Source organism: Jaculus jaculus, chromosome 2, assembly GCF_020740685.1.
Source record: "Jaculus jaculus isolate mJacJac1 chromosome 2, mJacJac1.mat.Y.cur, whole genome shotgun sequence".
NCBI lineage: Eukaryota > Metazoa > Chordata > Mammalia > Rodentia > Dipodidae > Jaculus > Jaculus jaculus.
The window spans coordinates 123815303-123822586 of record NC_059103.1 but is presented as its reverse complement, the minus strand read 5'-3'; the positions used below and the strand labels follow the sequence as shown (position 1 = coordinate 123822586).

Sequence of the window (7284 nt, the reverse complement as noted above, 5' to 3'; positions counted from 1 at the left end):
CTACAGCAAACACGTCTTGACTGAAGACAGTGCACCGGGAGGTGACCCTGACCAGAAGCTTCTGTCCCGGAGGAGACTCCTGACCAAGACCAACAGGATGCTCCGCCGGGCGGAGCGACTGTTTCCTGCCAGGGTTGCTCACTCGGGGTACATCCTGGAGGACTCTGTCGTGGACCCGCAGAATCAGACCATGACCACCTTCACCTGGAGCATCAACCATGCCCGGCTGATGGTGGTGGAGGAACGATGTGTTTACTGTGGGAATTCTGACAGCAACAGCTGGACCGAAATCCGCCGGGAAGCCTGGGTCTCCTCTAGCTTATTTGGGGGTCTCCAGAGCTGTCCAGGAATTTGGTGTTGCCCGATTCAAAAGCAATGTGACCAACACAATGAAGGGTTTTGAATACATCTTGGCCAAGCTGCAAGGTGAGACCCCTTCTAAAACACTTGTTGAGACAGCCAAAGAGGCCAAGGAGAAAGCGGAGGAGACGGCACTGGCAGCTACAGAGAAGGCCGAGGACCTCGCCAACAAGGCGCCACCAGACAGCAGCAGCAGCAGTTTGTGTAGCCCACCAGCCAGTGCGGCTCAGTCCTCTCCCCTATTCCTCTTGTACTTATTAAAAATCAACTTGCGGGGCTGGAGAGATGGCTTAGCGGTTAAGCGCTTGCCTGTGAAGCCTAAGGACCCCGGTTCGAGGCTCGGTTCCCCAGGTCCCACGTTAGCCAGATGCACAAGGGGGCGCACGCGTCTGGAGTTCGTTTGCAGAGGCTGGAAGCAATGGCGTGCCCATTCTCTCTCTCCCTCTATCTGTCTTTCTCTCTGTGTCTGTCGCTCTCAAATAAATTAAAAAAAAAATTTAAAAATCAACTTGCAGCCCTCTCTGCTTGTTGGGGTGGTGGCTAGGCACGTGTGCCCTGTTCAGCATCTCAGTATACCAGGCTCCATGTCCATGCTGAGCCTGGCCTGCTTGTTCCCCCTTTGGGCATCTGACAGGTGCAGACAGATTGTGACTTGCCCAAGGTCACAAGCAGTGCGCAGGTGAAGTGGCAATAAACGGTAGACTGTAAGCTCCAGAGGGCAGGGTTCCTTCTTCTATTCTCTGATGTGTCCCAAGTCCCTGGAATATTTAGCATATAACAGGCATTCAATAAATACCTGTTGGACTCAAAAAAGAAAAAGTTTAAAAATGAAGCCAGGTGGATTGAAGAGATGGCTAAACAGTTAGGGTGCTTATCTGCAAAGCCTCAGGTTCAATTCCCCAGTACCCCTGTAAAGTCAGTTGCACAAAGTGACACATGCATCTGGGACATTTGCAGGCTGGAGGCCCTGGTGCACCCATTCTCTCTCTGTCCGTCTCTCTTCTCCCAATCTCTACTTGCTAATAAATAATTTTTAAAAAAATGAAACCAGGCATGGTGGTATACACATTTAATCCCTGTACTTGGGAGGCAGAGGTAAGAGGATTATTGTGAGTTTGAAGCCAGCCTGGGACTACAAAGTTCCAGGTCAGCCTGGGTTAGAGTGAGACCCTACCTCAAAAAAAAAAATTCAAAAATGAAATGATGACATTTACAGGAAAATGGATGGAATTTATGCTGAGTGAGGTAACTCAGGCTCAGAAAGACCAATGCTGTGTGTTCTTTCTCATATGTTGATCTGTTGTAGTCAGGTTCACATTGCTGGCAGAAAACACTCAACCAAGAGCAGCTTATGGGAAAAAATGTTTATTTTGGCTTACAAACTCGAGGGGAAGCTCCATGATGGCAGGGAAAATGATGACATGAGCAAAGGATGGATATCACCTCCTGGGCAACATCAGATGGACAACAGCAACAGGAGAGTGCCAAACACTGGCAAGAGGAAGCTGATTATAACACCCATAAGCCCCCAACAATACACTGCCTCCAGAAGACTTTAATTTCCAAATTCCCATCAGCTGGGAACCTAGCATTCAGAACACCTAAGTTTATGGGGCACACCTGAATCAAACCACCACATGAACCTAGCTTCAATTTTTTGGATTTGTGTATTTAACATGAAGTCTTTGTAGAGGCCAGGAAAGGAGCCATGTGGGGGAAGGAGGGTATTTAATGGAAGGACTGTAGTAGCACATGTCATATGAAAATAGATGGGGGAATACTAAGGATGGGAGTTTTAAGCAGGAATAAGGCTGGAGGATGTAGGTTAGGTAGATATGGATGGAGGGTTAACCAAAGCTAAATCTTGTGAAAAGGACATATAGGGGCTGGAGGGATGGCTTAGTGGTCAAAGTGTTTGCCTGAAAAGCCAAAGGACCCTGGTTCAATTCCCCAAGACCCACATAAGCCAGATGCACAAGTTGGCTCATAAAACTGGAGTTTGTTAACAGTGGCTGGAGGCCCTGGCATGCCCATTATCTATCTGTCTCCCTCCTCTCTCTCAAATAAATGCATTTTAGAAAGAAAAGCCATATGGAAATGAACTACTTAATAAGCTTATTTTAGAATGTATGAATGGAGGAGGTACTCTGCATAGGTAGATAATGCTAGTTCAGAGCCAGAGCTTATGAAATGAAGCACTCTTATCTTGATATAGCTAAGAAGCTTGTCACGGAAGCAAACTGAACTGGTCCCTAAGGAAAACCATCAACTTCGAAGATCCTGGAGGTTACCTCAGTGGCAGTGGGAGCCCTGAGTCTCAGTCTCTAACCAGGAGTGGTGTCTATGCCTCAGAAGTGCTAAATGCAGGAAGTGGAGAGTAAGTGGAAGCCAGTGTACCTGAACCAGGTGTGCCTTGCTGTTTGAATGACCACCCACTGTGAGGCATTAACCTAGCACTGTTTCACAAGTTCTGTACTTTTGATAGCTGGCACTTCTTAACATTTTGAGGAGTTAACCAGCTTGCTTGACCTTGAAGATGACAATGGGAGCAACCAGGCCCCCTGTGGGTTGTCTTCTTGGACACTGGTGCCAAAGCACCTGGGAATGATAGATGGTGACTTCTCAAAAGCCAGGTGAGAGGAAAAAGCTGAATTCTCATCCCGCTGTCAAGTGATTGAGGCAGACCTAACCTAACAAAGCTACCTGGCTTCCTCTCAGAAATTTGACTAAGAATCAACGCTTCTTAACAACTGAGTGATACAGTAACTGTCCTTGCAGGCAGCCTGAGACACAGAAAACCAGGCTAGGGGCATCTTGATTGAAAAATAAGGGTTTTCTCTTAGGCATTCTATGTGTTTGGAATCAGGACAGTGCTGTATCTGCTCATCTTTTTCCAGCTAGACTCCCAGCCCCAGTCTGAAATTCTAATCCCTTCATTGTCAAACTCCATTAACAGGATTTAATACCGTCTACCACCCTTTCTGGAGGAGGAGACTGTTCTTCACAATTGCTTTATACAAAATGAGGCCACCATAAATATTTGTTCTGAAGGTCTGTCACATAGCTCATCCTGAAAGGACAAGCCTTACCTTGTCTCCATCACCAGCCCTTGGGTGTGAATGGAAAGTGCCTTTTCTTGAGGACAAAGGGTCCCTCCAGATAGCTCCAAGCTAGGTGATAAATGATGCAAAACTAACAACCTCAAATGCTGAGACCAGAAATTTGTATCTTATTGGGCCCTTTGCTAGAAGAGGTTTCTGGGTTTAGGGCATATTTTGAAATTGGAGAGCTTGCCCAATGGAAAAATCAGCCTCAGTTTGAATTTTGAAAGCCCCACTCCCCCCCCCCCCCCCACAAATTGTCTCCTTTCCCCTTGCACCTTACCTGCTTATTTGAAATTTGGCCCCAGAGTGAATGAGAGAATTAACATAGCTTAAATCCAGGGTGTTCAAAAGTATGTGCACATCAGTAGAAGAGCTTTACAACCTGGCTAAAAAAAAAAAAAAATCAGTAGGAACTTTCCACGTTATACAGCTAAAGGAAAGCTTGAAATAATTAGAAGAGGATTATCTGAAACAGTGAAAATTTTTGCAAGACTGTAGAAATGGAGGCATAAAGTGATTAAGAACAGCTCTCAAGACTGCCTGGGATCAAGACTGTCCAGCCTGTAGTGACATGTCACATTGTCACAGTTCACCTTGAATAAAATGAGAGTAGTATTTGCCTCATGAATTTGTTCGGAAGATGAATCAGGTAATATACACTAAACTCCTGGCACTATGCCTGGTATGTTATATGTTATTTCAGCTTCTCAGTAGGTGGCTTTTGACAAAGCAATCAGTGTATGACAGGTATGCAACATACACATATGTCTGCAGCCTAAGCACCCATGACTCCCATTAATGCAGAGAGCCAGAAATCTGTACCCAACAAATCAATGTAAACTGTAATCTTTCTCTAGTTCTCATTTCGAAAATGCATATAAGCAAGATATGATTCATGGTAAAGACTTGTATTTACTGTGCCTTTTAAAAAAAGTATTTTTACTTATTTGCAAAAAAGGGGGAGAGAGAATGAGAATGGGCAGGCCAGGGCCTCTAGCTATTGCATACAAACTCCAGATGCATGTGCCACTTTGGGCATCTGACTTGACGTGGGTACTAGAAAATCAAATCAGAGCTGTTAGGTTTTGCAGGCAAGTGCCTTAATTGCCAAGCCATCTCCCTAGCCCTTACTATGCCTTTTTAATTCATATATATGATTGAGGTTAGGAGCAATGTTCAGAACATAAAACATAGATGCCTCCTTTCCCTGGTGGGACTATACTCCAGTGTGATTCAAGACTGAGATAAAGAGCAGCTTCCTAATTCTTCCTCTTTATGTTTTCAGCCTTTCCTCCTGCCATAGGTTGGCTTTTTCTGAGTTGCACTCTTCTCCAGGGCTCACCTATTTATAAAACATCTGATCCAAGTTACCATGCAGATTTCCCAAGGGGGCAAAGCCCCTCCACTTGGGTTTTTTTTTTTTTCCTGCCTTCTCTTAAAATAAATCTTTCATAATTTATCATTCCTCATGTAAACATTTATCAATTCCTTGCTAAACATAAGACAAAAGAACTTAGACTGGAAAGCGACTGGCTGGGGGAATTTTCAGCCCATCCAGAGTTCAGAGAGGCTTCACAGGTTCTCAACACCCCCAATATATTAACACATAATTATCTTGGAAACTTAACTTTTACAACTTGGTTATGATTTAAAAAAGAAGCAAACTGGAAATAAGTTTTTAAAATACAGAAGAAAATTTTAACAATTGCATTCAAGCATGGAGGATAAATGTGTTAATAAAGTTTATGTAAATAATTTAAATTTGGATAGAACATTGTGGAGGCTTGAGGGGAAAGTGAATTTTAGATAGAATTCTGCAAGTGTTCAGATTCTTAAGGGTTTCTTTCAACATAAAGAATTTAATGACTGCTTGAAAAGCAGCAGTACCTAATAAACTTAGAATACAAGAGACCCAAGTTTTGGTTCCAACCGCATCATTTACCGAATAGCGTACAGCAAACAACCTGTTGTTCTGTGACTTGATCTCATCATTTGTAAAATGGAGGTAAAGTACATATGACAAAGTAATTCTTGGAATTCAAAATGATTTTAGAAATTAAAGATTTAAGCTAAGCATGGTAGCATATGCCTATAATCCCAGCATTAGGAAAACTGAGGCAGGTTTAAAGCCAGTCTGGGCTTACATATAGAGATGCATAATTTTAAAAAAATTTTTAATTTTTTTTTAATTTTTATTTGAAAGCGACATACAGAGAGAGAGAGAGAGAATGGGGGCGCCAGGGCCTCCAGCCAATGCAAACAAACTCCAGATGCGTGCACCCCTTTGTGCATCTGGCTAACGTGGGACCTGGGGAATGGAGCCTCGAACCAGGGTCCTTAGGCTTCACAGGCCAGCACTTAACTGCTAAGCCATCTCTCCAGCCCTTAAAAAAATTTTTTAAAGGTTAGTTTTATTACCCTAAAGAAAAACAACTGCTTTTATGCCCTTTTACTTATTTGACTTTTTTGTTCATTTTTATTTATTTATTTGAGAATGACAGAGAAAGAGAAAGAGAGAACGGGCATGCCAGGGCTTCAAGCCACTGCAAACGAACTTCAGATGCATGTGCCCCCTTGTGCCTCTGGCTAACGTGGGTCCTGGAGAATCGAGCCTCGAACTGGGGTCCTTAGGCTTCATGGGCAAGCGCTTAACCACTAAGCCATCTCTCCAGCCCTAATTTAAAATTTTTAAATAAGTAATAACAATGATAATTAAAGCCTTAAGCTACCATAAAATTGGCTGTTATTCTTCACTAACAAAAAATATTTAGGCAGGCTGGAGAGATGGCTTAGCAGTTAAGGTGCTTGTCTGCAAAGCCTAACAACCCAGGTTCAATTCCCCAGTCCCTTGTAGAGCCAGATACACAAGATGGAGTATGCATCTGGAGTTCATTTCAAGAGGCTAGAGGCCCTGGCATACCCAGTCTCTCTCTCTCTCTCTCCCTCCCTCTCTCTCTCTCTCTCCTTGCAAATAAGTAAATAAATAATTTTAAAAATATATTCAGCCAGATGTGGTGGCACACACCTTTAATCCCAGCACTCGGGAGGCAGAAGTAGGAGGATTACCATGAGTTCAAGGCCACCCTGAGACTACCTAGTGAATTCCAGGACAGCCTGAGCTAGAGTGAGACCCTACCTCAAAAAAAACAAAAGTAAATAAATAAATAATATATTCAGGGGCTAGGGAGATGGTTTAGCAGTTAACAGCACTTGCCACTTAAGCATGAGAGCCTGAGAGGGCCTGCAATCACGTAAGTTCTACTTCCCAAAACACAGGTATGGGTATGCTCATAAACACCTGTAACCCCAGTCTGCATAAAGGTGGGACAGGAGCTAGAGAGTCACTGGGGTAGCTGACCTAAAACTGCAGCTCAGGTTCAAAGAGAGACTGCATGACAAAGAAGCATCCAGATGAGCAATAATGAGGCAGTTAGGATGATCTCTTTAGAGAAGGCAGTGAGGAGATAGAAATTGGCTAGGCAGCTAAGGGGAACAGGGACCCCAAAGAGAGCAAGTTTTTTTTTTCTTTGCTAGAATCAGAAAATATCCTTGCACCTATAAGGGGGGAATGTACTTTTTGCCTTCTCTCTTTTTCCCTGAAAGTGTTCTCCTTCCCTAAAAGTCTTTCATGAGGATGTGAATAAGATTAGTATATATCTGAACACTTGGCAAGGGATAAGGTTTTTCCTTATCTGTTCTTTCCTAAAACTGTTCCTCTTCCCTAGAAATCTGACAGGAGATTGACATGGAAACTGGACTCACTACTAGCCCCTATGCAGTTAACTCACAAGAAAAGACCAGGCACGGCCCCATTTCCCAC

The 7284-nt window shown here is 43.6% G+C and overlaps 1 pseudogene; it reads left to right on the top strand.

Annotated features, from left to right (window-relative positions):
• Nucleotides 1–229: 229 nt before the first annotated feature.
• On the top strand, nt 230–568 carry LOC101607515 (annotated as a pseudogene).
• The last annotated feature ends 6716 nt before the right edge of the window (nt 569–7284 follow it).